Source organism: Argiope bruennichi, chromosome 7 (assembly GCF_947563725.1).
Source record: "Argiope bruennichi chromosome 7, qqArgBrue1.1, whole genome shotgun sequence".
In the NCBI taxonomy this organism is placed as follows: Eukaryota; Metazoa; Arthropoda; class Arachnida; order Araneae; family Araneidae; genus Argiope; species Argiope bruennichi.
In genome coordinates this window covers 56,832,588-56,852,294 of record NC_079157.1, presented here as the reverse complement: position 1 = coordinate 56,852,294, position 19,707 = coordinate 56,832,588, and the positions used below count along the sequence as shown (strand labels likewise).

Genomic DNA, 19,707 nt, shown 5'->3' with positions numbered 1-19,707 from the left:
TTTACTGAAAAGAATTTTGAAACATCAAGGAAAATCTCAAGCTGCGTAAGGTTATTTAAAGGCATCTCTTCCGTAAAATTCTCCAAAATATTCAGCAGCCACAACGATAAAAAATAAGAAAAAATAGTCTTGTTTCAAAAGATTTTATTACAAATGATGGAAAAGTAAACTATTTAAAACTGAATTTCTTTTTAATAAGCACTATTTAATGATTCATTTTTAAAAAAATAATTTCTTTTTCTAATATTGCAAAACTTTTCTCCGAAATTCTTACTTTCTCAAATACGAAGTATAGTAAGCGTCAAAAAATTCTAAATCGAGATTTTGACGAATCTGACTTCCTTAAGTTCGAAAACACATTTTATGAAAATGTCTATTGGTGACAAAGATAAGACAAAAGCGATTTCAGCTAATCGGTTGTAATATGTTCATTACAGCACATTTTTCACCTCAGATTTCTACCAGATTTTGAATAAACTCTGTTCAGAAGAAGTCCGATGTTCGAATATACATTAAAACGATATCTACAAAATGAAGAGAGCTAGATAGATAAGATTAGGTACACAGATTTAACATATACAGTGTAGACACCTGTCAAATTTTGAGCCATATCCAACAAGGGCATTTGGCAAAGGAATTTGTGATTGCAAGTGCAGTTTGGCGTTATTTTTGTTTCAATGGATTGAAAAAAAGGAATCAATTTTGGTTTTTGGATACTATTAAAGCATGCCAGGTTTTGGTTTTGTGTGTTTTACTGGCGCAAGAGCCATATTTGGCTATACTGCGCCATAACGCATGCCAGAGATTAATCGTCAAATAACTCGCAAAGGATAAAACGATAAATTCAGTAAAAATACTAAATTCACGTGATAAGTTAATGTTTCGTTACTATTGGTTACCAGTGCCATGTCAGGCGTTTTCTGGCATGACAAATTTATTATAGAGTGTGCAAGAAAGTTTCGGGGAGACCACTGCCGTTAGTTCCAAATAAAATGATAAACGTAAATAAAAACTTCTCGAATTGACTGAAATAAAATCAATTAAAATAAAAACCACTGGGGTTGATAGCGGTATAAATTGTGGGGAGCGAAAAAAAAAAAACGCAATTGCCGTGACCAGGATTCGAACCTGGGTTATTGCGGCCACAACGCAATGTACTAACCACTATACGATCACGGCTTCAAGGACGAATGGTGTAAAAAGGATCAGTTTCATCTCAAGAAAGAAATCTGATCTACTTTTGGACTCGCGACAGAGGCGTGGCAAGCGAGCGTGACGGGAGCCTAGCTTCAGATAAACAACTCTTCGTAATATCACTTCTCCGTTCACTGCCTCTTTCCCAATCTGGTGAAAGAGTTATGATATTTCTCATTACAGAGTACAATAAAGTCAAATTCTTGAGAAAGTTGTGGGCTGAAATAGATTAGTAATAATGTCTCATTTGTAGAATAAGTTGATCGCGGATTAGAGTCTTGATTTCACTGATGATTCAACGTCATCAGTGGAATAAAGGTTTTGAAAAATATCCGATTGTCTGTGTATAACAAAGGTAACTAAAAAAAAAGCCTTGCTTTAGACAGATGAAATTTGGTACACATCCTATATACTAAACTTGCAGATTTCTATAAAATTTTCAGCCGAATCCACTCATAGGAATTCAGGGTGTCCGGCTGTTCGAATATAATTCAGCACAATAACTACAAAATGAAGAGAGTTAGACAGATATTATTCGATACACAGAATTGCACCTATAGTCTAGACACCTATCAAATTTTGAGCCAAATTCAACAAGAGATTGACTGTCTGTCGATCTGTACTTTCAGAAGCATGTAAACGCGAGTATAACGCATATATATATCAAATTTGGTATGGAATTTTGTGGCTACAAGTGTAGCTTTATGTCAAATTTTTATTTAAATTGGTTGGAGAAACCGTGTCTAAAACACTAATTCTATTTTGGACAGCATTAAACGCACACCAGGGATAAATCGTCAAATAACTTGTCAAGATTGACTCGATAGATTCAGTAGAAATGCTAAATTCGCACCAAAACTATTGCACTCTAATTTCGTAACTATTGCACTCCAATGCTATGTAAGGCTTTCTATGGTATAACACCTTTATTAGAGAATATGCGAGAAAGTATTCCGGAGACCACTCCCTCTGATTTATATTAAGATTACATTTAATCAGAAGCAAATTTAAAATAAGAAATACAGAATTTAATAAACATTTAAGTGCCGGCTCCAGTTTTCAGCATCTTCAGAATTCCAGTTGGCGTTGGATGCATCATAGAAGCGAGTATTCGGAGTTTATCTGTAAATCACAAATTGTCTGTTTTTTTTAGCTTGAAAAATAACTTGATGGATGTCAGACAGGTTTAAGAGCAGTCGCTTCAAAGCACTTACATCATTCCAAAATCATATTAGCATTTTACGGTGATAACTGACGCCGCTGATTAAATTTAATTGCGATGATTCATCCGTTCCTAAGAGGGACATTATTTACTCGAACGCGATACAAACAACAGTGTATCTTTTTCATTATGTTACCTTGTTTTATGGCGTAACATGTTCTTGCGCAAACTAACGCTATAAAATGTGTTTGCAGTTTTTTGCAGTATGTTTGCTGTTAAATTTCAGATCGAAACAATGATAAATGCATATGAAATGTCTGTATGCCAAAATAAATAAATATGTAACCAGCGGGAGTAGTCTGCCCAAAACGTTCTCGCATACGCTTTAATAAACTTGTCATGCCAAAGAAAGTCTTGCATGATACTGATATATAATAGTTACTAAATATTAACTTTTGGCTTGAATTGTGCATTTTACTGAATCTGTCGTCTCGTCATTGGTGAGTTTTTTGGCGATGTATTCCTGGCATGCGGTTAATAGTATCCAAAAGTCGAATTTGTGTTTTAGACACGTTTTTCTCAATCGATTGAAACAAGTTTAGTTTAGTTTAGTTTAGTTATATTAACGTCCCGTTTAAAGAAACACCAGGGCTATTTTGGGACGGACCTCGTAATTTTGAACCGCGGTCAGATGACGAGGACGACACCTGAGCTGGCACCCCCCTCTCCACACCACGCCACACCAGCGGGAGGACGTTTGGTCATGACGAATTTAACGTGCAACTAACCCCCTTACACGACGGTTCTTCGGTGGAATCTGGACACGAACCTGAAACCCTCCGATTCCGAAGCCGAGACCTTACCACCAGGCCACCGCGGCTTCCATCGATTGAAACAAAGATTTGAGACAAAACTGAACTTGCAGTCCCAAAATCTCATACTTAATTTGATACATTTAAATCATTGTGTTTTTGAATTACCGCGTTTACATATTTTTGAAAGTACCGACCGACAGACTGTCAACCTATTGATAATTTTGGCTCAAATTTTGGCAGGTGTCTATACTATAAATATTAAGTTTGTGTATCGGGTTTTATCTATCTAGATAATTATGTTAACTTAAAATAGAATAGCCGGACAAATGGACTTCCTCTGCATTGAATAGATGTTACTCGAAATTTCACAGAAATTTGCAGATTTGGCGTAAAGCCCGTATACCAAATTTCATCAATCTAGCTCACCGTGTCTTTGAGTTATACTTGTCACAGAGAAACGGACATTTTTCAAAAATGTGTTTTTCTAACTCAGGGAGATCTAAAACGTGGGGATTCGTCAAAATCTGGAGCTTGAACTTTTTGATAATTACTATATTTTCTTTGTACTACGTATACGAGAAAGTACAATTTATGGTATAGTGTGTTTTCGGCAATTGTATATTTAGTTTAGGCTAATATATGTGAATAGTTGTATGTAAATACACTTATAAATTCTAATGAAGATGAATTTTTTTATCTTCATCCTTTTTTCAATTCTATTCTATATTTTGACGAATTTTATTAAACACGTTCTTTTTTAAAACCTTTCTAATTCAACTTAATTTGGAATACTCTTACGATTACATTTAATTGTATACAATATAAGGCGTAAATTATTAACTAATTTAGTTGCTACGATACCTGAATCCAGACTGAATATTGATCCATATTTTAAAATAAGTTTTGGTCATTTTATGACAGTTCTAGATTTGGAAATGGATGGTTTTAGGTTCAAAATTTGATTTCATAAATGCTTCGTCATATATAGTTCTTTGGGGCTGGTATGAAAGTTTGAAGAGGGACTGCATGATCGGATGTTGACCTCGTTATCAAACCAAGGCCAAAATCACGAGATCCGTTGAAATACATCAAAATTTTCATGCTTTATGAATAGAAAATTTAAATGGTTTGGCGAAAAAAAAAAAAAAAAAAAAAGGAGCAAGGTAGGTGAAGGAAAGATATACTAAAGAGGTACATTATTTTGGAAGGGTAGAGCATCTGTAATACAACCTTCTCATATTTGTTCATTTTGATAAAAAAAAAAAAAAAATACATAAATCCGTCTCATCATTTTTCATACATGATTTCTATTAAAAATAAATGAAGAGTTATGCAATTGAAAAAATATGGCACAAAATTGAATGATATATTTTAACTTATAACAGTAAGTTATGAGAAAAAATAGCAGTTAGGGTTCAAATTTCTAAATTCACTTTTATAATAACATTGTATTTTATTTGTAAATAAAATGTTCCTCAGTTATGGAAAGTATGTCATATTTGATGCGCACTTGAGTTTCATATACATATCTCATCCAATATAAATGCATGCAATAGAAAAGGTGACAAAAATTCCATATTTGTAGCTTTATTTTATTAGAAATCCTAGTATAATTTCTACTGATACAAAACTGCATTCTATTAAAATTTTGTGGAATAAATTCTAAGCATTAAAATTGAAATTTAATAAAAACTTGCAGTTGATTTTTCATGTACCATTTCGGACCAATTTGCTATTTAGGACAAATTGAGTCATTCTGATCCATAGTCAGATAATGAGGACGATAATTGAGCCAGCCTCCTCTTTCCAAACTTCCGCGCCATACCAACGGTAGAAAGAACATTCGGCTTCTAGACACTCGACTAACTAACGCGACAGTTCTTCGGTGGAATTAAGTTCCGAGCTTAAGATCCTCTACTTTCGAAGACAAGACTTTACCGCCGGGTTTCCAGCGCAGTTTGTAGATTTTAAATTATGTGAAACATATTTTATATGATTTCTTTATATAAACATAGAATTAGTACTCAAACATATACAAGATAATTTAATTCGGATATGATTTAAATACGTGTGCTTAAATTATCTAACCTTTGGTGAATAGGTTGGTAAATTATTACAGAAAAAAAATGAAAAAGCGGAAAGTCGAAAATGGAAATAATCGATAAATGGAAAGTCGAACTTTTAATTAGAGATACAGTAGAAAAATAAAGTTTGAAACTTGATAACTTTATATTCATTTTATTTTTAAATTTAACTTTTTCTCATATAGCACTAACAACGTTCAGGGGAAAAAAAATCGTGTCAAAGCGCGTAATTATACACTTAGAAACTAAAAACTATGAAAAGTACTGTAAAATAAATTTAAAAATATTCTTAAAAATTTATTAAAATTAGAGAAAAAAATTATGCAGAAATAAAATTATTATTACCAAAAAGTTTATTATTTGAAATTTAAAATTACTTTTGTGCTATAATATACTCCAGATACATTGAAAAAAAACTCCATTAAAATTGATAATTTAATAATTATTTTTATTAATTTTAAAATATTGGTTGTTTATCAATAATTTTCAAAAAATTTCTTGCCAAGCACCTACTATCTAAGAATTAACTATGTGCTAAATTTAGTGACTTTAACTCCGACGATCTACGATTGCGTGTTTTGCACGATTTTTTCATTATAGATATCATACGATGCAATTTGGTGATAATATGCCTACTTTTATACATTATCAGTCAGAATATTGATAATCGGAAAAAATTGGCAGCACGCTCTTATAAAATAGTCGCCAGTTTTTCTACTCCGTTTCATTTTTCAACACAAAGCGATTAATATTATTGCCCCATTCCGCGTTGAATTTTCGAAGCTGATGTTCCATTTTAGAAGTATAATCCGCGAGAGAGAGAGCAAGAAATCCTTCCCACCGCGGTTGACCTCTGGCTGGACCTCTGACCCTCGGTTAAGCCATCATCGATAGCGAACAATCTCGTTCCGCCGGTTCACTTCGAATGAGAAATCGAGGTCATGCAAAAAAAGAACGAGTCAATTTGGATTAAATCCTGCCAAAATATCCAAGACTTCCCGTTTTTGAAAATTCTAGTGATAGTGGAAGAATACTTTAGTCTGAAATTTATTTTAGAAGTTTTTAAAAAAGAACTACGCTTGTGTTATCTTCCCCTCTCTAATATTGATTGCTGATTGATTATTTCTCTACTGGTATTAATGAAGAAAAAAATTTCAAAATTTTCAAAATCCAGGTGGAGTGTTATGAATCTTTCACTCAAAAATTTATTTTCAAAAAGTGTGTGTGTGTTTTTTTAAGAACTATAGTTGTGTTGCCCTCCATTCACTAATATTGACTATTGACTATTATTTTTCATTGGTATCAATGAAGAAATTTTTTTCAAAAATCAGCGGAAATGGTATTTCCGATATTTTTTTATATACTATATAATAAACGTGCTATCCTCTTGCCCTAGCATAAAATTGTGAATATTGATTAAGGATTTGAATCAATTCGTGGCATTGGCGAACAGTAGTGGCAACATATTGATCTTTAACTTTTTTACTGAATTTTGTGAGCGATTTTTAGTGGTTAATCAATGGTGTAGGTTAATACAGAAATATATGTAAATCCAATATCTGTTTTTGAGCCTTTTTTTAAAACCGCTTGAAATTAAAATCTATATCTATATCTATACTAATAATAAAGCTCAATGTGTGTGTGTGTGTGTTAGCGCTCTACAGGCCAGGTCATTTGACATACAGCTACCAAATTTGGCACAAACATACCTTGGAAATCGAAAATGTGCACCTGGGGTCCCTTTTTTGAATTTTTAATTAGAATTTTAATTATTAATTAAAAACTAACTTTCCCGCCAAATGAGTAAGACTTCAGTTTTTTTCCCACGCTAAAGAGGTCAGGTTTAACAATTTTTCGACCTATTATTTCAAACGATTCTGTCTATTTTATTAATATCTGATGCATTTAAAACTAAACATTGTTAATTAATCGATCTTTCAGATTCATTCTGAAGTACTTTTGAATTAAAACAAAACAGAATAAAGGAAATTAAAATTTCAAATCTGCATAGCGTTACCCCAACTGGCGTAGAAAAATTCACGCATTTACGTTACCATAATTGGCGTTGGAAATTCACGCATGCGCATTGTGTTCTGATTGTTGACAACTATTTTCAACGGATACGGACTTGGTTTTGAAGGCTTAACATGTTTTCGTCAGATTATTTCAAATGATTCTGTTTATTTTCTTAGTGTTTGATGCATTTAAAACTAAACATTATTATTTAATTGATCTGTTCATGATGAATCTGAGAAAATTTTGTTGAAAACTTCTTGAGATATTACATAAATTAAGAAAAAATATACTTCAGTGCCCATAAGATTTAAATACTCAGCGACTCTGTTTTCAGTACTCATATTAAAAAAAAATTGCTTCGTTTTAGAAAAAAAAAATGTTCTGATATGAATTGAATTTTAATCATTTCCACTTTAACTTAAAGCATAAATTCTACTGGAACTAACAGAAAATTAGAGAGAGATATATTACGTTACGGCTGAAGGACTTTATAATATTATGAGTGAATTATATGACTACCAAAATTTGAAGCTTTAAAATATTTTGATGAAGAATCTATTAAAGTTGGAATTGCGTAAAATATTTAATTATTAAAATTTTAACGAATATAAAGATTGGCGAACCAGCTAGTCGCCAAAGGCGGCTAGTATGACATAAACTGCAATTGTTATTACAAGGCAGTATGCCAAATTTCATTAATTTAAGTCATTGCGATATCGAGTTATTTCGTTTAACGTGCTTGAGAGAATACAGAGCGACAAACGTCCTTTCCTTGTAGCTCTTAACATTTTCAAGTTAGTGTGTACATCGAATAGTGGACAGAACAGACTTCCTCCGAATAGATTTCGTTCAAATTTGATAGAAATTTATAAATTTGGTGTAAAGACCATTTACCAATTATACCGCATACCATCATCAGTAATGAATAGACACACACACACACACACACACACACACACACACACACACACACACACACACACACACACACACACACACACACACACACACACACACACACACAATGTTCTTTTCTGATTCATGTGCGACTGAAGCGAGAAGATTCGTTCAAAATCTCGAGGTCAAATTTTCTGACAATTACAATGCTTCCTCTCCTTATATATACTTTATAGTAGAGAAAGTAAAGCTATCCAATGTGAATTAACCACTATTATTTAAGTTAGACCCTTTCCAGAAATAAAGTTGGAGCTAATGTCCAAACAAAATTATTTATGATCTATTTAAATATTATCTTTTTAATAATTCCAATTTGCACCACTTGTTCTGTTTCCGAAAGCCAACATTCTCTAAAACAAAATTATCTAGTTAGTGTTCCATTCGATTTGCAGCATTGTTATTTTTAAGATAGAATATTTTTTTAAATTAAAGATGGAATTTCATAATAATTTCTTATTGGAGAATAATTACTAAATTAATTTTTCAAAAGGAAGAAATAATTGCGATTGAGTTTCTGTTTCTCTTGTAGTATCAAATTAAAACCTTATCTTATGACCTATCCATCAAATTAAAACCCATACTTTTGTGACCCATCATTCACTCCAGAATCAAATATTTTTTTGTTTATTTTAAGGTGCCAGAATTCTTAATATGTTCAGAATTTTCTTTATAAATAAATATATGCTTTACATTTTTGTTTCTGCTTTCGTTTTTCTGGAAAAATTGCATTGATTCTTATATTTATTGCTATATTTACAATTTTAAATGTAGAAATTATAAATAGTAAAAATTATAAATAATAGAAATTAGAAATAGTAGAAAAAATTTTTTACAAGAAAATCTTTTCAAGCTAAAATCCAATAAATATTCACATCTGGTATAATATTTTCTTAATAATGTTACGTAATTCCTCATCTACAAAATAAGCAATATACTCATTTAAAAAGATTTTGCAGGTGTTTTAAGCTTCATAATGTGAAGAAAATTTCATGTGAAATATTGATCGAATCATACTATTCAAAGACAGAACAGAAATATGTCTTATTTCTTAATTCAGAATCTACTAAATAATATTTTTTAAAGTCAATGTAAAATTTTGCACAAGACATGTGATAACATTAGGAGGTTTTTGATTTATATCTCTTTCTAAAAAAAAGTGCTCTCATATTTACTCTAATTTTCAAAACATTTTTGCTTTCTACTGATATACTTTTGATTCATGTGTGTGTGTTTTCAAACTATTTAATGCAAAAAAAAAAAAAAAAATTATGTGTTTTATACGATTTTTTAAAACATTAATCCCGTTTCATTATCATATACTTTTATTCAATATCTATATAAGGTGTTTTTAGTAAAAAAATATTACTAAAATCTGAAGGAAAAAAACATTTAATTGCGGGACTTCTTCAAACGATTTTTTTATTATTATCTTATGATTAAAGTTATTTGAATCTTAAAGTAATTTTTAAAAATGGTACGAAAATAATAAATTAATTTAACACAATTTAAATATCTTAATAGAAAGAATTACCTGAACTGTTGACTTCTGAATTAGTCAGCCGAACGCAAAAATGTTGAAAACATATTTTCAAACAATTTTGTGAACGACAAAAAAAAAAACAAAAAAATTGCAAGAAAATATCCAGAAACTTGAACCATACTTTTAATTGGAATAAATTCCAGTATACAGTTTTTTAAAACTAAAAGAAACCACAAAATTAACTAATCATGAAAACATTGCAACAAAAAATAAAATTTTCAAGTTCTGGGATCCCTCAGGCAGCTGCCTACATTCCGTATTTGAAAAATCTGTCCCTGCCTTCTTGGTTCTTAACATTTTGTGGAGCACAATATCGAGATTCCTAATATTCCGTTACCTTTCTGGCCTTCTTTGTAACTCTTTACTTTCCTCCTTGTTCTATTTACAATTGTGTAAACATAATAAAATTTGAAATTCTAATAATATTATTATAAGTGTGAATACACTCTGAATTCATTGCCAATAAAAACAAATAAGAAGGTTTAATTCCTTAGTCATCAAAAGTATACTTGCATTTTTCCAGCTAATAAGCAGAAATTAAATCATTCAAAGATGCCATAATTCAAACTTTACACTTAAAAAATTAGCCTAAAATTATACATAATCAACAAGCATTTCAAACATTCTATAATTTCTTAACAGAATTAGTAAGAGAATAGAACATTCCTGAAATGGGAGATATCATCCACTTTGATAATAAAAAAATACAAAAAGAATAAAAATAATTCTAAAATAGTGCGTTTCAAGAAAGAGCAAACGATATTGATTTATCTTTTTAAATGTAGACAAGATTTTTTTTTTCTTTGAGGAGACTGGCAATACAAGCGTTAATATTTTTTTTTTTTCTTACAAATATACAGTGGCTCAAAAAATTGAGAGTACACCTTATTTTTACTTGGTAAATCCGACTTTCAATATAAATAACACATTACCGGGAAGTGCAAACATGTTTTTATTTTTACACATAACAAATGGTTTAATTTAGAGTAAAAATAAAGAAAAATCAAGAAAAAACTTCTAAATTGAAAAGTTTTAGAAGCATTTTAAATAAACATAAGCAGAATTTTGCCTCAAAAAATTGAGAATACACCAATGAAAGTTTTGCAATACCACGCATAGAAACAAAGTGTCTGTTAAGTTGCATGTCTTTTGGCTCTTATAAAGGCCCCTAAACGTCATGGTACCGATTCGACCCATTTTTGGTGGTATTTGAAGATATTTTATCCCATTCTTCTGGCAATACTTGTTTTAATTGGGTTTGTTTCTAATTTTGGGTTTTTGAATCACTTTATCGAGTATGGCCCATGAATATTCAATGGCATTGATGTTTAGGTACTATGGTCGTGTGTGTAACTGCTGTTTAAAATGAAAAAGACACCATATTTTGACGTTACGTGCATTCTGTTTGGGGTCGTTGTCCTACTGTAAAATGCGATTTGCATCTAAACCCAAATTTTTAACACTTTTCTTTAGATTACTGCGACCATATGGATAATTCAACTTGTTGCAGAAATATTTCAAATCATAGGCAGAAGTGTAAGTGCTGAAACTGTGCGAAATGTCATTAGACAAACTGGATATAAAAGTCGCATTGTTAGAGAGAAACCGTTCATCAGCTTGCAAATTCAGAAAAAGTATTTGAAGTTTGCAAAAACTCATCAATTGAAGACCAATAACCCTTGGAAGAAAGCTATCTTTAGTAATGAAAGAAAACTCAACATTTTTAGCATTGACAGTCATCGTTCTGTATGGAGAAAGCCTAATACTGCTTTGGATCCAAAAAATTTACATACTACAGTTAAACATGATGGTGACTCCGTCATGATTTGAGTTTTCATGGCTTCATCCGTGGTAGGAAATTTAATTTTTATAGATGGCATTATAAACGATAGGGTTACTTGGATATACTTCGCAGTAATCTAAAGGAAAGTGCTAAACATTTGGGAAATTTCATTTTCCAGTAGGGCAACGACCCCAAAAAGAATGCACGTAACGTCAAAATATGGTATCTTTTTCATTGTAAACAGCAGTTACACACACGACCATAGTACCTAAACATCAATGCCATTGAATATCTGTGAGCCACGCTCGAAGCAGTGGTCCAAAAGCCCAAAATTAGAAACAAAACCCATTTAAAACAAGTGGTGCAAGTAGAATGGGGTAAATATCTTCAGATACCACCAAAAATCGGTTGAATCGGTACCACTACGTTTAGAGACCATTATAAAAGCCAAAAGACATGCAACTAAATACTGACACGTTCTTTCTATGCGAGATTATTATAAGAATTTCATTGGTGTATTCTCAATTTTTTGAGGCAAAATTCTGCGTATGTTTATTTAAAATGCTTCTGAAATTTTTCGTTGATTTTTCTTTATTTTTACTCTAAATTAAACCATTTGTTATGTGTAAAAATAAAAACATGTTTGCACTTCCCGGTAATGTGTTATTTATATTGAAAGTCGGATTTATCAAGTAAAAGTAACGTGTGCTCTCAATTTTTTGAGCCACTGTAGTTCTCTATTTTGTATAGTGTGCTTTTGGTGGAAGATGAAAAGTCAAACAAGTGTTTATGTGTTTATCTGAATTTCGCAAGCGATCCAAATCTGATGCAAATTCTTGATTTTGGTAATAATCCATTTATGTAACACATAGTAACTTTGAGATAAACTATCCACATCAACAAAGATTGAATTATAACATTGTGTTTTTGACCAAAATAAAGTTCTTAACACGCCTTTTGAGTTGCACATCATATTTGTATCACAAAGATAAGATTCTTATACGCCTTTTGAATTGCAAATCCAATTCGTATCACAAAGAATTCCAAAAATGTGTTTTTGAACAAAATAAGGTTCAGAACATGATTTTTTGAGATATAGTGCTCGCATAATAAATGATAATACCAAAAATGTGATTCTAAACAAAGAAAGGTTCAAAAGTTATGTTTTGAAGTTTTAAATAAATAATTCAAAATCTTGTTACAGAATCCTTTAAGTTCCAAATAAAAATTTCCTTTAATCGTGAATAATCTTAAAAATATTCCCCATAGACATTTTTTGTATTTGGTCAAATTTTTTTCTCTAGATTTTAAATATTTAGAATAGATTTTAGAACATATTTTTACCACTCCATCATAACTACAATCTATTAGTTAACTTCAACTTTGGCAAATAATTTATAAATATTCGTTGAATTCGGCTTCGAAACGATAATAACTAAAGCGAAAACAAATCCAAATTTCTACCTTAGTTAACAATACTTGGAACTGGTTATGGAATATTCCAAGCAGCACTTATTTTGAGAGAAAGTTGCATTTAATTTTCATCGAGTGGCATCATTCCCTCAATCTGAATCGGGCCAACATGTTTCAGTTGCCGGATGTGGTTTTTCAAATCAATTTCTTTTCTGTAAATATTCAGACGACTGAAGGTCGAAGGAAAGTTTTGCATTTGTGAAGTGAAGCTAATAAGGTCAACCGGTCGGTTATTCCGAATCGAAATTCAAAATAAAGTGCAATAATCTTGAGGTCGAAACGTTCGTGCTCCGGGCTCTCCGAAGTCTTTTTGAAGAGCGATTCTATGCAAATCAAGAACGTTGGCGGGCAATAGAATGTTCGAGAGAAATATTTTATTCATTAGGGAATTTTATGACATTACTGGATTATCATGAAGAGAATACCAGAATGACCAGATATTCTAAATTTCAATTTAGAATTCATTAGAATCGAGGAGGATTACATTTTTTAAAGAAGGGAGAAAAATTAAACTATGGGTAGTGGTCTTTCTTGCTTACTCTTTAACAAATATACTTGTGTAATATTAATGGATTAGAGTGCGATTTTTGGCGATTAATCGTTACAATGTAGTTAATAAATAAGTACCAGAAAGAGTAATATGCATTTTGAATATTTTTTTTTTTGACAGATTGAAGCCAAAATTTCACACAAAACTACACTTGTTATAAAGCAATGTTACACATGAATACACAATAGAATGAATACACTTGTTATAAGGATTTAATTGATTTAAATCATTGCGCTTTTGAGCCATAGAATTTACATGGACGAGAAAGCACAGACTGATAGACAGTTAACTTTTTGACGGATTTGTTCCACATTAAATTTCAATTCAGAATTCTTTAGAATTGAGGGGGGGGGGGACTAGATTTTTTAAAGAAGAGCGAAAAGATATATACCAGCGGTAATGGTCTTCCCGAAACTTTCTCGCATATCTTCTAATAAATATACTTGTGTATCATTAATAGTACGTAATTGGTGAACAATAGTTATAAAAGAGCTTATCAGAGTGCCATCTTTGGCGATTAATCGCTACAATGCAGTAAACAAGCACAAGAAAACATAATATTGTTAAGAATCTGTAATGCTGCTTCCCAGCATAGTTGGTTCCACCATCGGAAAGAATGTTTTACAGTCATCTGTATTGGACGGAGTCCGGTGTCGCGTCGGAGGTTCCAGAGCTTGGCGACAAACTTGGCGACCATTTGGCGACCTTGCGACAAATTTGGCGACTTTAGCGACAAAATAGATTATACCCGAAACATCGAGAATTTTCCCGTACCGTCCAGTAGGAACCGAGATACGCCTCGAATGTTCCTGATTGGTTGAGAGGCTTCTAGCCCCGCCTCCTGAGACCTATAAAAGGAGGCGGCCGCAGCTGTTAGGGAGAGTAGTCAGAATCGACGATAAAGAACTGGCCTTCCAGAGATTAGCGGAGCAGCGACGGAGTGAAGCTAGTGCTGAACTAAGCTGTGCGCTACTGTCTGCAGTAGAGCCTTGTTATATGCTGCTGTGTATGCTGTTGTTGCTGCACGTCTCGGCTGAAGATAATCGTCTTCTGTGCTGTATATAGTTGTCGTCTTTGTGCTGTCCTGTGTGTCTTCGTGTAAATAAACGTCGTTGGTTTATTTTCTACTGCCGCCTGGTGATTGAGCGTTCTTCACACCATATAACTTCCACTATCCAAACGAACCCCGGAAATTTCGTAACAATATATATTTTGAAAGCCATTTATTTCGACCAATTGAAGCCAAAGTTTCAACAAAACTGCAATTGTTGTCACAAAATAATGTACCAAATTTCTTTTATTTAAGTTAATGTGTTTTCGAGAAATCGCATTTACATGTATGAGAAAGTGCTGTCAAATAGATAGTCGGTCCTTTGACGGATTTGTTCCACATTCGACAGGTATTTACATTTTAGAAGCTAAATTTATGTACGAAATTTTATTTGTCTTTATTTTTTTGTAGTTATTTGTCTTTATAATTTTGTAGTTTTATTCCGACAACTGAACAGACCGATTTCAAGCTTCATAGCAAATGAAATGTAACATCATCTTTCTCCGTGAATGATTTGAATTCAGAAAATATAATATTCATATATTTCAAGTCAGTATTTTGTGGTCTTTTCTTTTGTCATTACTGAATCTGTTTTTATTTATTTTGTAATAGTCTTTGAAGAAAAATAAAACCAGTTAACTCATATAACACGCCTGTGTTTCCTAATAAATGCCACGCCATGGTATTTCGAATTATGTAAAACAAAGAATCGTCATATAAAAAGAGATGAATGCAGAACACCCATTTTACAGAATTTAATATAGAACATATTATTACCTTAATACAAATAAAAATCATTGTGACTATATTCAGATCTGTCTCTTTATATATATATATATATTCCACATCTCTTCCTAAATAACTGAATCGAATTCAATGAAATTTTCCGCATTTATTATTCAAGGCAAAAAACATAATAATGTCAACTTTTCAAATTTCAAAAATTAATTAGATTTTCAATTAATTAGAAATTAATAAAATTTCGCTCATTTTCCACAGTAACTTCATGAGAAATTATTTCAGAATAAATATTCTAAAACTGTTTTAAAATTCAAAATTTTACCATTTCAATTTCACCAATTTCCTTTCTGCACAATATTTCTTTCAATTGTTACTAATTTGAAAAAAAAAAAATTAAACGATTAAAATTAATGTTAGTTTTGAAGTACTCTACCACTATTTTTTAAACTTATTTTTTATTTTAATAGCTTTTTTCAACTTTTCATTTCTTTTAAAGAAGTGGGTTTGCTAATGCCTAAAAGCAGGCATAAGTCATTCGTTCAAATGGAAGCAAGTAAAAGTAAAGCTCTTGCGAGCAACTGAAACAGATGTTCGATGACAGCAGGCTTCAGATCAGGAGAAATGAGCTATTTTACCTTTTTTTCCCATAAAACTTTTGGATGGAAATTCTTTTAAAAAGAATCAACATCATCTTTAAATTAAATTCAACAATACGAATTTCATTTTGGTGAACTTTTTATTTCCTCGTATAAGTAGTATAGAGAATGTATAGCAAATGTCAACAAATTCGAACGCGAGATTTTGAAATCTCCATGTTTTAGATTTTTTTGAGTATGAAAACACATTTTTTGAAAATGTCCGTATGTTTATCTGACAAAGATAACTCAATAAAAGCTTTGAGCTAGACGATTGGAATACACTATCTTTACACCACTACGGTACACTATCTTTTCACCACTACGGTACACTATCTTTTCACCACTACGGTACACTATCTTTACACCACTACAGTACACTATCTTTTCACCACTACAGAGTACTATCTTTTCACCACTACAGTACACTATCTTTACACCACTACAGTACGCTATCTTTTCATCACTACGGTACACTATCTTTAAGTCACTACAGTATACTATCTTTACACCACTACGGTACACTATCTTTACACCACTACAGTACACTATCCTTACACCACTACGCTACTCTATTTTACACCACTACGGTACACTATCTTTACACCACTACAGTACACTATCCTTACACCACTACGCTACTCTATTTTACACCACTACGGTACACTATCTTTACACCACTACAGTACACTATCCTTACACCACTACGCTACTCTATTTTACACCACTACGGTACACTATCTTTTCAACACTACAGTACACTATCCTTACACCACTAGGGTACACTATCTTTACACCAAATTTATAGATTTATATCAAATTTTGTGTAAAATCTGTTCACAGGAAGTCCGTCTGTCCGGCTGTTCGAATATAAGTTAACTATAAAACGAAGAGATCTAGGTAGACAGGATTCGGTAAATAGATTTAACATCTATATTGTAGTCACCTGTTGAATTTTGAGCCAATTCCAACCAGGAATTGACCATCTATCGGTCTGTACTTTCAGAAACATATTTGTTTGTTTGTTTGTTTCTTATGGCACTTGCCACTGACAAGCCCGCTGTTACGAAGACAGCGATTTAAGCCTGAGGGGGAACGTCTCTTATTTTTTTTTATAGCAGCGCCAACTAGGGCCAAGAGTACGACTTTGCCACTCATGCATCATTCATTCGCTTGCACAACCCCTTTTTACAGGAGGGCACATTCACACATCTCACAGATAGAACAACAGAAGAACAACCATGCCCAAACCGGGACTCGAACCCGGGAGGCCCAGATCACGGGGAAGACGCGCTACCCCTATGCCAGGACGCCGGCTCAGAAGCATATAAATATGATAATCCAAAAACGCAATGACTTAAATGTATCAAATTTGATATGGCATTTTTCAACTATAATTACAGTTTTGTGTCAATTTTTTTTTGTTCCAATCGATTGAAAAACGTGTCAAACGCAAATTCGACTTTTGGATACTATTAATGCGTGCCTGGAATTAATCGCCAAGGACTACACGATAGATTGAGTAAAAATGTTAAATTCGAAAGTTAATGTTTCGTAGTTATTGCCAGGAGTTCTCTGGCATTACAGGTTTATTAGAGAGTGTATGATAAAGTTTTGAGGTGATCAAGTCCACTGGTTTTAGTCGTTATTAATTTTTTAGAAAATTTAATGCAGATAATTTTGAAATAAGAAAATTTCTAGATATTTTTTTTTTGTTGTTGTTGGATAACATTAAAATTTTCTAATACTCTATAAATATTTTTTAAATTTCCCTTTTATTTCGAGACAATATCTTGAAAAAGGGTGCTGTGTTTTATAAAATTTTATGCAAAAGTAATTTTTGCATCAAAATATTATATAAGAAAGATCTTTAATTAAACTTGTATTTGAGTATATTTTTATAAAAGATTTCCTATTTTAAGGGAATAGGGACGAATTATATTCTGAAAAAATAATTTTGGTCTCAATAAACAGGGGATATTTCACTAATTAACAGAACTATAAAATACGTATAGGTTTTCCGACCAAATGGAATTAAAATTTAACATGGAACTACAATTGTAGTCACAAGATCACATAATAAATTTCATTCATTTACACAATTCTGTATTTCAGTTATTATGTTTACATGCAAGCGAATGCATAGACCAACAAACGGACTTTGATGAATTTGGTTGAAAATTTGATAAAAATCAACACTTTAGATGCTGAAACAGTGAATCAAATTTCACTTACGTCAGTTGTTAAGTTTAGTAAGTTAAATTCAAGAATAAAGTTTAAAAGCTTTTAAATTACGTTTTATGTAAACTCATGAATAAGTTTAAGTCTTTAAATTATCGTTATTACATGCATGAAAAAGTATAGGCTTATAGACGGCCAATTCTTTGTAGGAGCTCGTTCAAATTTTGATACGGAAATGCAGTTCAGATGCTAAATCTGCATACCAAATTTTATCTATCTAGATCTGTACACTTTCCATTAGTGAGTTGACTTGCACGTAAGCAGCCAGACATAGAGACTTCATCATAATGTTTTTTGTTCAAAATTTGACGGAAATCTACAAATTTGGTCTAAAATTTATATACCAAATTTCATCTGCCTGACTCATGATTTTTGATTATCGTTTTCACAGAGAGGCACATTGCCAAAAATATGATTTTCGAACTGCGGTTGGTCTAAAACATGGAGATTTATCTTATTCTCGAGCTTTGTTGACGATTACAATACTTTCTCTACACTTTGTGTACAAGATATCAAAAGCAGGGGATATTCCACTGAATATGGAAACGAAAAATGCATAAAGGCTTAAACAGCTAAAACCCCGTAAATTAACTTTTGAAAATATGGTTAAAAGAAACTTCTTTTAAAGAAAGATTTTATTATTATTAATATTTGTTTTACTCTCAAAACATACCCTTGTTCAAATTTTGGCACTCAAAGATAAAATTATTTTTACTACAAATATATGAAATTTTATACTACAATATTTATAACATTTTTTTATTTCTACACAGTTTTATATCCTTAACGTTGAATTTATTGTGAAAGATATAACTTTTTAAAGATTTTTCAAATTGAATAATATTTAGTTGTTTTTCTAAATTAAAAACTTAGTGTACTAAGATGAAAATAAGTAATAAGTTCACTATCATTATTGAGCCTTCACTCTGATATTACGCTAAATTTGGATTGAGTTTGTTCAGAATTATTTTTCTTAATATACTGATTTGAGATCGTGAACTTGATGATTATTGTATAATAACATACACTCATGTCCAAAATTAAGGTCACAAACATAAAATCTGCGAAAAATGAAAAACTATTCACTGTGTTGCCACGAAATTTGGCACAGAGGTACACTATAATAGAAGAAAGAACATAGGCACATAACAACATGGAAAATATTTTAATTCGGAGTTAAGAAACAGGGTATATCAAAAAGTGTTACATTATGAATCAGAGATAAAACATTTATCTCGGGGAAAGCCTATCTAATATGGAGTGTGACCACCGTGCACTGCTATATAGGCATCACAACGAGCTTTCGTACTGTCTATGAGGGTTTCAATAAATGATTGGGGCAACAAAGACCATTCTTCCCAAAGCCCGGCTTTTATCTCTTGGAGGGTATTAGAAGGGGGGTTATGTTGTGCAATGGGTCTTCCGTGACCATCTCAAACATGTTCAATAGGATTGTGATCTGGAG

At 31.8% G+C, this 19,707-nt stretch overlaps 1 non-coding gene across 1 annotated transcript; it reads right to left on the bottom strand.

Moving 5' to 3' along the window:
- Positions 1-1,107: 1,107 nt before the first annotated feature.
- On the bottom strand, positions 1,108-1,179 carry Trnah-gug (transfer RNA histidin (anticodon GUG)). Its single transcript has one exon. It is a non-coding gene; the product is annotated as a tRNA-His (tRNA).
- Positions 1,180-19,707: the final 18,528 nt, after the last annotated feature.